Genomic DNA, 13,030 nt, shown 5'->3' on the forward strand with positions numbered 1-13,030 from the left:
TAACATGTTATCAATTTAGTCAAGCAGTAATGATAAAGCAATACAATCGAACATCCCTAGATACTCTGATTAATGCAGGAATGGTATGTATAAATGATGTATGTCCTCGCCTGCACTCTCTCAGCGATCTTCATCTAACGGTCGCGTATGTCAGTCACTTCCTCGTGCTCTCTACACATCGTCAAACGGCACATGCAATGTGGTGCATGAATATGATTACCAAGTTCTTATTAGTCCCTTTTCATACAGCATGATTGGGAAGCTAAGGTACTTCCCTTATATCAATTCTCAAATAATGATCTATTCTAGGGTCGTCAATCCTAGTAAATCTCATACGATGATACGGTTCTACGTCACTGCAAAGGGTTCGTCACCTTATCAGTGCAGGCCTAGTGTACTCTTGTTGCTACATAAGGGCCCGTCGCCTTTACGCAGTTTTAGCGTACGCTCGAGGTCACTACTAAGGGCTCGTCACCTTATCAGTGTAGGCCGACAGCTCGAATACAGTGTCCCATACCACCGTATTTGGCTCACGAGTCTGGGTCGCTCACTGGTCACTACGGGGAGGCTCGTCACCCCAACATAAGCCGACAGCTCGACCACGGTGTCTCATACCACCATGCCCGGCTCATGAGTCTTAACGGATCGAAATACCAAGGTTTTAAGGGATTTTCACTGGTGAGTTTGGTACCCTATATTCAAACAGTAGCGTCCATAAATGGTGAACATACATCGGGTCAATCGAGTTACTTGACGAGCTTAACTAGTACGAGTGCATGTTAAATTGACCGACATGAAGTGCGTAAGCACCCCGTGTGGCCTAACCACTGCCGACAACCAAGGTACGACTCGGGTTCATCGAACGCGTCCTATGTGGCGATACAACCTTAACCACCTATTCAGTGCATGTTACCGATTGCCTGGACTATTCTGTAGTCCCAAACACATCGATTATAACATATAATTATACAAGCTAATCAAAACAGTAATGGATCAACAATTCCAATCATACAAGCACGTGAGCATTTGATGGATTTCAACTAAAACATGAATTCACACATATGTAGTGTCTAAGTAAAGCAAACAAAGAATACAAATTACATGGAGGAAATCATACACATCGTTAAGGTAGTTGAGAATCTTATCTCAACACCCATGTAAAGTACAAATACTACATGCCTGATCATTCAGACATTTCTACAAACACTTAGACTACATATTCCAACATACATAGATTTATTTACTTAAAACGCATATTATAGCAAATCCTTTCGCATAGGAGTTGCGACACATACAACAATCATGTATTAACAAACATCTATTATAACAAGTATTAATCATGATTCCATGTTCACTCAGACATTTCGACAAACACTTAGTCTACACACTTCAACATACATGACGTATGTTGGTCGTAACACATACCGGGCCAAATCCTTTCGCCGAGGAGTTGTTACACATACAACTAGCATAACCACACGACAATTAATCATGACAAACACACGTTTAAATTTCATACGTATACGGTCTTTTCAACAAATACATGGAATACACTAAACTCCACATAGTTCATACATATCTGAAACGCGAAACAAATATCGCATTTAGCATGTGAAATAGCACTCACATTAGTAATAAACCATTAACCAACATTGAAAGCCTTGAAAATCATAACCTATACATTTATAGTCCGCACCTTTCGCTGGTAGACTCGTAACGAACTTAGTTTTAAAGCTAAGTCTTTGTCTACGGCAGATTGACAACCTATAGCATAAATTAGGTTAGCTATTTCATAACTTACACTATTTGAAACCCAAAAACAGATTAGGTTTAGATTTTCTTACCCAGGTACATTGTCAAAAACGCCGGATTTGTGATACAGAAAGGGTGGCTAAGTGCGTGGAGTAACGGGATCGAATCCCAGGAAGATCTTCCAACTCACTCTCTCACTTCCTCTCTTTTCCTTTCTCTTTTCTCTTCTCTCTCTCTCCTAGGGTTTCCCAAATTCGTATGGGGTGAGAGAGAGAGGGTTTAAGGTCCTTATATAGGCCCAGGTTTGATAGGAATAACCCTAGGGCCAAGGTATACTTAGGTTATATCCAAATACGGACTGTTTCGGTCCAACGGAGCACTTCTCGTGACCCATTTTTTCACGTGCGGTCGGACTTAAGCTCCCTGACCATGGATCTAGGTCAGGCTGAGTTTTCGTTCCGATCGGATTTACAGGTCGACCGTGGTGGACCAGTTTCAGTTCAACGGTCACGGTCACTCGATCAGGGTCACAAGTACACCGACATGTGTGGGATATTTCTCCTGATCCGAGGGTATATTTGGGTCAGATTCTGATGGTCTGAATCCTTGTATTTGGCCTGCAAGCGACACGACTCAGATTACTTAAATTCAAATTTTATTTCTAAATATTTTCACATTTCTCACACACTTTGCCCCGGGCTCAAGTTGTGCATTTCTAGACACAGTTAGGACTTGATTTCCGAAGAGATTTTCAAGCCTAGTAATGCGGTCACATCCGTATAGTTTCGGGGTAATCGGACTTTTGACGTGCAGTTCAGGTCCGATACAGAGTTTCGGTGTGCTCCCGAGAGCAACCGGGTTTTGAGATGGATTTTAGATTTTTAGGTAATATAGCGTCAATGATACTGCACATTTTGGGTCTTGCAATTCATATTTAAAGTGATTAGTGCTAATTCATAAGCACTCTAGTTTAACACTTGCTAACATTAACCTAATTTATAAAGGTTTTGGTCTTGGGTGATTTCTGCCTGAAGTGGTACTCGGGTCCTTATACGGATTTTTCCGAGACGTTACACCAGGCAATCGGTAATAGATCTCGACTTGGTGGTTGAGGTTGTTTTCGCCCCACAGGACGTGTTCGATGAGTCCGAGTCGTACTTCGGTTGCCGACAGTGGTTAGGCTACACGGAGTGCTTATGCACTTCATGTCGATCAACTCAACGTGCGCTCGTACTAGTCGAGTTCGTCAAGTAACCCGATTGACCTGATGTATGTTCACCATGTATGGAGGCTACTGTTTGAATCTAAGGTACCAAACTCACCAGTGAAAACCCCTTTAACCTTGGTACCTAGATCCGCTAAGACTCATGAGCCGGACATGGTGATATGGGATACCGTGGTCGAGCTATCGGCCTACGCTAGGGTGACGAGTCTCTCATAGTGTCCAGTGAGCAACACAGCCTCGTGAGCCGAATACAGTGGTATGGGACACTGTATTCGAGCTGTCGGCCTACACTAATAAGGTGACGAGCCCTTTATAGTGACATCGAGCGTACTCTAAGACTGTGTAGAGGCGATGTAATACCCCGTACTTTTCAGTACTCGAGCGTTACCGTGATATTTATCGTTATATGTACATGGGTACGATACCAATTTAACTATTTTCACCTTGCATCTACCCTCGAACTTGAATCTGACCACTGGGAATGACCTTCATCCATAAATCAAGTCATCCGACTGTTGATCATGTGGTCGGATACATGTACCTTTCCTCGACTAAATCAGTGAATAACTCTTTAACCATAATGATTTAGATGCAAGTTATTTTGTAAGAATTGTTTAGAAATAGACATAAAACCAAGTAGAACCGTTAGATTTCACTCGAGATTTCAGTGAAGGAAATCCTTTCTTCCTTCTGCATTCACGGATGACTGCCCGCTGGGACGAGTCGTGGCCCACCACGATCGTCCTTAAGGATGATCTGAACCATCTATTCAGTTAGTTACGCGACAAAACCCAAAACCTCAAAAAATTGAAAAACTCTATACAGCTCGTGGTGTGCGTGCGCACCAGCCACACAAGGACAGCCGTTTCCCATTGAAACCGGTAGTGGCAATTGTTCTGCGATCAACAGCCTATTCCTTAGTGCAATCAGAACCGTTCAAACTCATCCTCAGGGAATTCCTAACCCCGCTAAGGAGGCCGAATTGGGAGATACCCCGCCCCTGGATCACTGGCCGATCCGTTCTACAAAGGCAAAACCGCAACTGCCTTCTCTACGCACGAAACCGGGGCTGCGTAAGTTCAGTCAATCATCCGGTTGCGTGAAGGATACGCACGGGTCCTCATGTTTACAAAAGACCTCCCGTCCCACCAATATAAGCCACGACAGAAAGAAAAAAAGAAACGTGGGAGAAAGAGAAAGCTGAAAGATTCAGGTAAAACCCCATATCTGAACTCTAATTCCCACCATTATTAGAATTTAGCCGTTCTCCCATTTAGTTGGATTCAAATTCTCCTGTTTTGATCGATATTTTAGTTCATCTCATGCAGTTTTTTGTTTTAAAATTTCGATTCCAGTTCCAGTGCGGATCTCTTGAAACCGGTTGCATTTCGGCCACATTAAAAGGTCTAGCTCTCACTTCCTGATTTTGATATATAAATATCTATCTTTTCATCCATTGCTATAAAACCTCTCTCTTATTAGTATTATTATCAAATAAATCCTAATCTTGCACGCCAGTTGGCCGAAGTTTTCCATCCCACCTGCCGACTTGGATGGGGTACTACTTCTCTAGTAATCTGAGGGGCCCACATGATCTCTGGTTTGATTAATATACATATATTTCATGTGGAGTGTGGTCAATGTTACCTGGATCTTACCTGTATCAATGTTCGACCCGGGTAGGTAATCTAAACCTTAGGTCGAGACCTTAACCCTAAATAGTTTGTAAGCTTGAATATAACTATATAAATTTATAACTCATGATAGGGTTTGATTCTAAGGACACATGCACTCCCTAGCAACACTGGTAGGTGATTCAAAGTATAAGGTGATGATTTTTCTCCTTAAGCTTTCCATTTCCAAATTAGTTTAAGTTATAGTCTTTATCAAATGTTAAAATTGTTAATTCATAGCATGCGATCTCTTATATGATTTATATATGATTTACGATTGATAATTGTGAAACATGATTGCATGCGATAATTGCTGCATGATAGCTCTCATTTTAATTTATAGTTCACGTCATGACCTGTTTTGATTATTATGCTTAACATATGCCTGTCATGCTATAGCAGTATATTTTCAAATGATTTGTTGTAAGTCATTATGAACCTATATTCACTACACTTATTAGTGGGTAAACCCTCTAGTGTATGTGAACCCATACTTAGGATGTAACATGATGGAGTGTGGATCGAATGAACCCTCGATTGGAGGTTATGTAGGACATGAGATTCCCTACTCAATTAATTTAATTGACCACTGATCGATGGGTTTCATTAAGCATCCTAAGGTGAGAGAAATCTCATGAGCCGGGGATGGTAGTAATGGGACACTATGCCCGAGCTGTTGGCCTACGTTGAGTGACAAGCCCCCCGCAGTGACCATTGAGTTACTTAAAATGGCTGATTGTAATTGGAATAATAACGGGTTAGCTGATCATGCATCCATAGCAGATTGGCGATGACGGGTGGCTAATTCTGGATGTTGTAGCACGTTCCCTTAGGAACATTAAGGGATTACCTTGTTAGCTCCCAGACCACCGACTATCGACCTATTTGTCCAACTGGAAGAACATTTTCAGGTCGATGATTGCATGGATGACAAGCCCAAATCCGACTGGATACATCCCCAGGTCGATGATTACATGAGTGATGAGCCCAAGTCCGACTGGATAAACATCCCCAAGTCGATGTGTATTCACGCATCCATGCATATAAAAAGACTGCATCATATACTAATTTGAATGTTTGTTATTTTTTTAACTATGCTTAGCTAAGGCGACGGTGTGTAATTTTGAGGGGAATTCACACTGAGCTGGCCACTCATTCATCGAATATCCAACCGTATAGAGTATGCAGGTATAGATGGAGAAAATGATAGTACTGACCCTGATGGTATGATGGTGGAGCCTGAAAACGGATATTACGAAGACAAGCTGCAACAAGAAGCGGCCGGTTGTTTCCATTTAAATTAATAGCAGTAGTGCTCTTATGTTTGATTTGATACATTGATAATTTTTATTTTAAAAAAATGTCTGTAATAAGGCCCCCAGCTGAGTGGGCTAAATATTTGAGCTTATATGATATTAATCCATGCTTGCTTACGCTATCATACTCTGATTTTAATCTTCCGCTAGATCTCTGATTTATTAACTCTCGGGTTTCCAGAACAAGTCTCGTACTTGGGTTCTGAAAACACGGGATGTTACAGGCGACGAGCCCTTACGTAGCAACAAGAGTGCACTAGGCTTGCACTGATAAGGTGACGAGCCCTTTACACCAACCTAGAACCACAACATCGTATGAGAATTGCTAGGACCGACAACCCTATAATGGATCATTGTTTGAGAATTGATATAAGGGAGGTACCTTAGCTTCCCAATTCTGCTTTATGAAAAGGACTAATAAGAACTTGGTAATCATACTCATGCACCACATTGCATGTGTCGTTTGGCGATGTGTAGAGAGCACGGGGAAGTGACTGACATGCGCGACCGTTAGATAGAGATCGTTGGCGAGGGCATGCATCATTTATACATATCATTCATGTATTAATCAAAGTATTTAGGGATGTTTGATTGTATTATTTTATCATTACTGCTTGACTAAATTGATAACATGTTAACCTTTGCTTTATTGTTCCACTGAGTTGATCACTCACTCCCACGTTACGGGACGGTGTCTTAAACACCAACCAGACCCTGTTGTAGGTTCAGATGATGACGTAGCCTGCGAGGCGGAGCCGGACTTTGAGGACAATGAGGAGGCGTTCTCATATATGCAGTATTCAGGTGGGTTCTTGTAGACCGTTCTGAATCGACGGGGCTTCGAGGTTATACTTACATTTCAAACAATACATGTAATTATTGACCTGGCAATGCATACATACTTTGGGACCTAAATTGGTTTATAAAGTTATACATAATCGTTTCAGTCTTCCGCTTGCGTATTACAACTGTCCCTGGATTATGTTTTGCTGATTTGGCTTAATCTTGCTCATGTTTTATGCACTAATACAGACAACATTTAATCATCATTAAATATGTTGCATAAGTGATGCGTTGGAACTTGGGAGTTGGACTTCTACTCGACTCCCGATTTTCAAGGCATTACAAGGGCCCAAAAATCAACCAAGTCTATTGTTGAGAGTCGAATATTGCATATTATCCTCCATTTATATATTGGTTTTATGAACACGATAATGTTTAATGTCATGTTTTACTCATGTTTGTATCGCAAGGTGAATTTAAGAACTTGGATTGAAAAAAGTTGTCAAATGCATGAATTTGATGCTTAGATATCACAAAGGCAAGTAATGAATCTTATGAAACTAAAATTGAAGAATTCACATGCCAAAGATCCAAGAAAACCAATTGATGAGGGAAGCGAATCGAAGATATGAAGTGAAGAAAATGAATCCTGAAAACAGATTTCGAGACTAGAAAAGTCTATTTTTGAAAAACTAACAGAATAGACTTTGATTCTATCAAAGACTGTTAGATAGTATTGAAAAACATATCGAAGAAACTTTGATAGAATCAGGAATTTCAGGATTTCAGGCCAAACTCGTTGGACGGTTCCGGACTGATCTTCAATTTAATTAAAAATTGTTTGATAGAATCGAAGGACATATTGAATATACTTCGATAAAATCGAAACTGCGTAAATTTGAGGTAGTTTTTAGATTTTTCCAAGTCGGTGCGAAATGAGGTGTTGCACAACTATAAATATGAGTCCCCAGGGCATCCTTAAGGATTGTATAGGGTTTTGAGGAGCAAAGCACAAGGGTGGAGAGCCGTCACCAAGCATTTTTCTTATTTCTTCCTTAGATTTTTGTGTTTTTTTCTAAAGTTTTAAATCAAATCATGTCTATGGTTGGCTAAACCTCTTAGTTAGGGCTAAGAGGTGAAGCTTATAGCGTGATGGAATGTTTTTATTGCTTTGATTCATGCTTATGTTTAACTTACTTTGATTATAGTTTGATATTTAAGGAATACTTTCAGTTTGTAATGATATTATTGTGACTCAAATTACAGTAGATCTGCAATAGCTTTGGATATTTTCTTTCCATGTTTTAAGATTATGAAATTGGGAAATCCTGCTGTTCACCATCGTCTCTTGGGCATGGTTGGATGATGGAATCCCTTATAATCTTCATAATTCTCATATGCTTGGGGAATTAGTATATCCTGTTGTTTGTCATTGTCTCCAGGGCATGACTAAGTGATGGAATCACTTCTAATCCTCACAACTCTCATCCATTGAGAATTAGGTTAAAGGAAGTTCAGATTTTGTTTTATTGCTATATCTTCCAAGTGGATAAGATAGGACTCTCATTCCAGTTGTGTCCTTGAATCAAGTATAGTATCACCTTAATTACTACAAGTGGATTATTGGAAACCCTAGTTCCTACCTTTGAATTTCTTAAGTTTATAATTAAATCTCTCATAATCACTTCCTTTTTATTTCATATTTAGACTCACATTTTTTTTTTCTAATTCTACTTCTAGTTGCTTTCAGAATACTCATGAGATTAGTCCCCATGGATTTAATCTCGGTCTTACCAAGATTATTACTACATCACGACCCTACACTTGGGGTTGTGAACAAGTATTTTTAGCGTCATTGCTGGGGATTAACGGTTGTGTTTTTCTGAGATTAACTAGTTTTGGAATCAGCTTAAGATTAAGGTTTTTTTATGTAACATCCTGGATTTTTTTTTCAACTAGGCAATGGACGTCTTTGGACGTAAAACTGCCCTAGGACCTTATTCTATTATAATTAGGGCGTAATTTAGTTAAGTATTAATAGCTTGGATCACTTTCTATACAAACTACAAAGGCCCAAATACCACCTCAGGCAGAAATCAAATAGAATCAAATCCTTTAGAAACTAAATGAGAAATAATTTAGCGCTAAACTAGATTCTCTGTGCAATGGGCCCTAATCACTTTAAATACAAACTGCAACACCCAAAACGAGTAGAATCGACACCGCTATAATACCTTAAAACTTATGATCAATCTTTAAACCCGGTTGCTCTCGGGAGCACCTTGAAACTTTGTATCGGACCTGAACCACACGTCGAAAGTCCGGTTACTGCGTAACCATACGGTTAGGACCGCCTCACTGGATTTGACATCCACCTTGAAAATCAAGTCCTAATGATACCCAGAAACGCATAACTTGAGTCCGGAGCGAAGTGTGTGAGAAATGCGAATATATTTAGAAAACGAACTGAAACTTAAGTGAATTGAGTCGGTTCACTTGCAGCCCAAAACTGAGGATTCTGACCATCAGAATCTGACCCAACTACACCCTTGGATCAGAAAAAATTTACAACACATGTCAGTACACCTGTGGCCCTGATCGAGTACCGGTGACCGTTGAACTAAAACTGATCCGCCACGGTTGATCTGTAAATCCGATCGGACCGAAAATTTAGCTTGACCTAGATCCAAGGTCAGGGAGCTTAAGTCCGATCACACGCAAAAAAGGGGCCTCCAGAAGTGCTTCATTGGACTAAAATAGTCATTATTTGGCTATAACCTAAGTATACCATGGCCCTGGGGCCATTGACATCGATTTTGGGCTTATAAATAGCCCTTAAACCCCCTCACTCCCAATCAATATGAATTTCTTAGAAACCCTAGGTGAGAGAGAAAGAAAAGGAGAGAAAAGAGGAAGAAAGGAGGAGAGATTATTGAGGATTGTTGTTGGGATCTTTTCCCACAACTCCACACGTTGTTTCGCTTATCTACTACGCTACTCAACTTGTTTCGGTTCCGATTTGGGTAAGAAATCCTAACCCTAAACTGATATAGATATCCAAATAGAGCAATAAGAGAAATAGCTAACCTATTTCATGAATCAGGTAGCCGTTGTGCCGTAGACAAAGACTTAGCTTTTAAATTGAGTTCGATACGAGTCTATCAGCGAAAGGTGCGGACTATAAATGTTTAGATTATGGTTTTCAAGGTTTTCAATGTCAGCTAATGATCTATGACTGACTTGAATGCTATCATATATGCTAGATACGATGTTTCTGTATATTACACATAAATATAAACTATGTTACTTTTAAATGCATTCCATGCATTTATTGAAATGTTTGAATGGATGCGGAATTATAAATTGTGCTTGCCATGGCTATTGCATGCAAATACATAATCGTTGTGTACGTGACAACTCCTTGGTGAAAGGATTTGTCCTAATATATGTTGTAACCGACATACATCATGTATGTTGAAAGGTGTAGTCTAAGTGTTCGATAAAATGTCTGAAAGAGTAAGTGTTTGTTGAATTGTATTTTTCTAAGGATGTTGATATGAGATTCTCAACTACCTTGGCTATATATATAAATTCCTTCATGTGACTAAAATGTAACTGCGTGATTTATGTATGAAATACATGCCTAGATAACATGTTCAATATGTGTCTTTATAAAATGCTCAAATGATTGTAGTACTTGAATTACTTGTTCATTACTATTTTGACTATCTCATGTGATTACTTGTTAGAATTGAGTGTGATTGAGACTATTATATAGTCCAGGCAATCGGTGACAGGTCCTGGGTTGGTGGCTGAGGTTGTTTCGCCACGCTAGACGTGTTCGATGAATCCCAGTCATATTTGGGTTGTCGATAGTGGTTAGGCCACGCGGAATGCTTACGCACTCCATGTCGATTAAGTCAACGTACGCTCGTACAATCGAGCTCGTCAAGTAACCCGATTGACCCGATGTGTGTTCACCATGTATAGACGTTACTGCTTGAATTTAAAGTACCAAATTCACCAGTAAAAACTCCTTTAACCTTAGTACCTCGATCCGTTAAGACTCATGAGCGGGGCATGGTGGTATGGGACACCATGGTCGAGCTGTCGGCCTGCGTTGGGGAGGCGAGCTTCTTCATAGTATCCAGTGAGCAACCCAGACTCGTGAGCCGAATACGGTGGTATGAAATACTATATTCGAGCTATCGACCTACGTCTAGGTGACGAGCCATTTGTAGTGACCTCGAGCATACTCTAAGACTGCGTAGAGACAACGAGTCTTTCCGTAGCAACTAGAGTATAAACTAGGTCTACACTGATCAGGTGACGAGCCCTTTGTAGTGACTTAGAACCGCAACATCGTATGAGATTTGCTAGGACCGACGACCCTAGAATGGATCATTGTTTGGGAATTGATATATGGGAGGTACCTTAACTTCCCAATCCCGCTGTATGAAAATGATTAATAAGAACTTTGTAATCACGCTCATGCACTGCATTACGTGTGCATTTGGCGTAGCAGGTCAAGCACTGAGAAAGTGTTTCATGCGCGATCGTGAGATGAAGTCGCTGAGGGAGCGCAAGTGAGGGCATGCATCATTATTTCATATCATTCTTACATTAACAAGAGTACTTAGTACCCAATTGTTGTATTACGTTATCATTACTGCTTGACTGAATTGATAACATGTTAACCTCTGCTTTATTGTTCTACTGAGTTGATCACTCACTCCCACGTTACGGGACGATGTTTTAAACACCAACCAAACTCTGTTATAGTTTCAGATGATGACGCAGCCTGTGAGGCAGAGCCGGACTTTGAGGATGACGATGAGGCATTCTTATATATGCAGCATTCAGGCGGGTTTCTATAGACCGTTCTGATCGACGGGGCTTCAGGGCTTATTCTTGTAGTGGACCATTACTTTTTGGACATTTTGTATTTTGAAACAGTACTTGTAACTATTTAACCTGGTAATGCGTTCATACTTTGGGGAGCAACAATGATTTATATATTTTATACACTAATCATAGTCTTCCGCTTGCGTAAATTCAACTGTCCCTGGAGTATGATTTGCTGATTTAGCTTAATCTCATTGATGTTTTATGCACTAACATGGACAACATCAAATTATCATTATCTACGTTGCATAAGTGATGCGTTAGGACTCGAGAGTTGGGTACCTACTCGACCCCCGATTTTCAGGGCGTTACATTATACTTTATGATTTTATGTTATGGTTTATTCTAAATTATTTTAGAAACTAACTTAGCTTTCTATTTTTAGGTTCATAAACTTTCCTTTTTCTGTTTTTAGAAACTAACTTTTTATTTTTTAATTATATGATAGAAACTTTCCTAATTTGTTTTTAGAAACTAATTTTTATTTTTTAAAAAAATTTCTTAATTCGTTTTTAGAAACTAATTTCATTTCTTTTTCTGTTTTTTGAAGCTAACTTACTTTATATTTTTAGAAACTTACTTTTTATTTTAAAAAACTTTCCTTTTTTTTTTTTTTTATAAACTAATTCGCTTTCTTAGTTCTTTTTTTTTTTTTATAACTAATTTACTTTCCTATTTATTTGCAGGATCACAATATAGAAACTTTTAATTTGGTAACTTCATTCTAATTCTCTTTCTTTCTATTTATGGATTTTTATTTTCCTATTTCTTTTTCGATTTAGGTTAGATTCTGAAATTGAGGGTTGAGAGTGTTTCATGCCCAAGTGAATTCGTGACAACACTCGACGCCTCTTGAGTGAATGAGGATTGGTTGAGGGGTTACCTATCTATCATGGGATTAGACATCACTCGAGATCCACAGAGTTAACTGAAGTTGTGACTGCTGATCAGCCTCCAAATCCACCTCAACCTAGGGTTGAGGAAATATAGGATGAGAATGAGGTGCATCAAGTATCCCTGCCTCGTATTTTACGATATTATTTACAACCGGCGGGGGTAAGCATACCCTCATGCATGGTTTTTCCATAAAATACGGGATATATGGATATCAAGTTAGGGGTGATCCAACTCATTCTAAAATTCGATGGGCTTGAATATGAAAATCCATATTTACACTTAAAAGAGTTTAACGAGATCATTGTCTTTTTATATTTCCCTAATGTGTCTAGTGACATGGTCAGGTTGAAACTCTTTTCACTTTCTTTTAAAGAGAAATGAAGACATGGTTGCATTCGCTACATCCTCGATCTATTGGTAGATGGAACGATATAACGAGGGAGTTTATAAAGAAAATTTTCTCATACCATAAAACGAAC

The sequence above is a fragment of the Magnolia sinica genome, chromosome 5 (genome assembly GCF_029962835.1).
Source record: "Magnolia sinica isolate HGM2019 chromosome 5, MsV1, whole genome shotgun sequence".
NCBI lineage: Eukaryota > Viridiplantae > Streptophyta > Magnoliopsida > Magnoliales > Magnoliaceae > Magnolia > Magnolia sinica.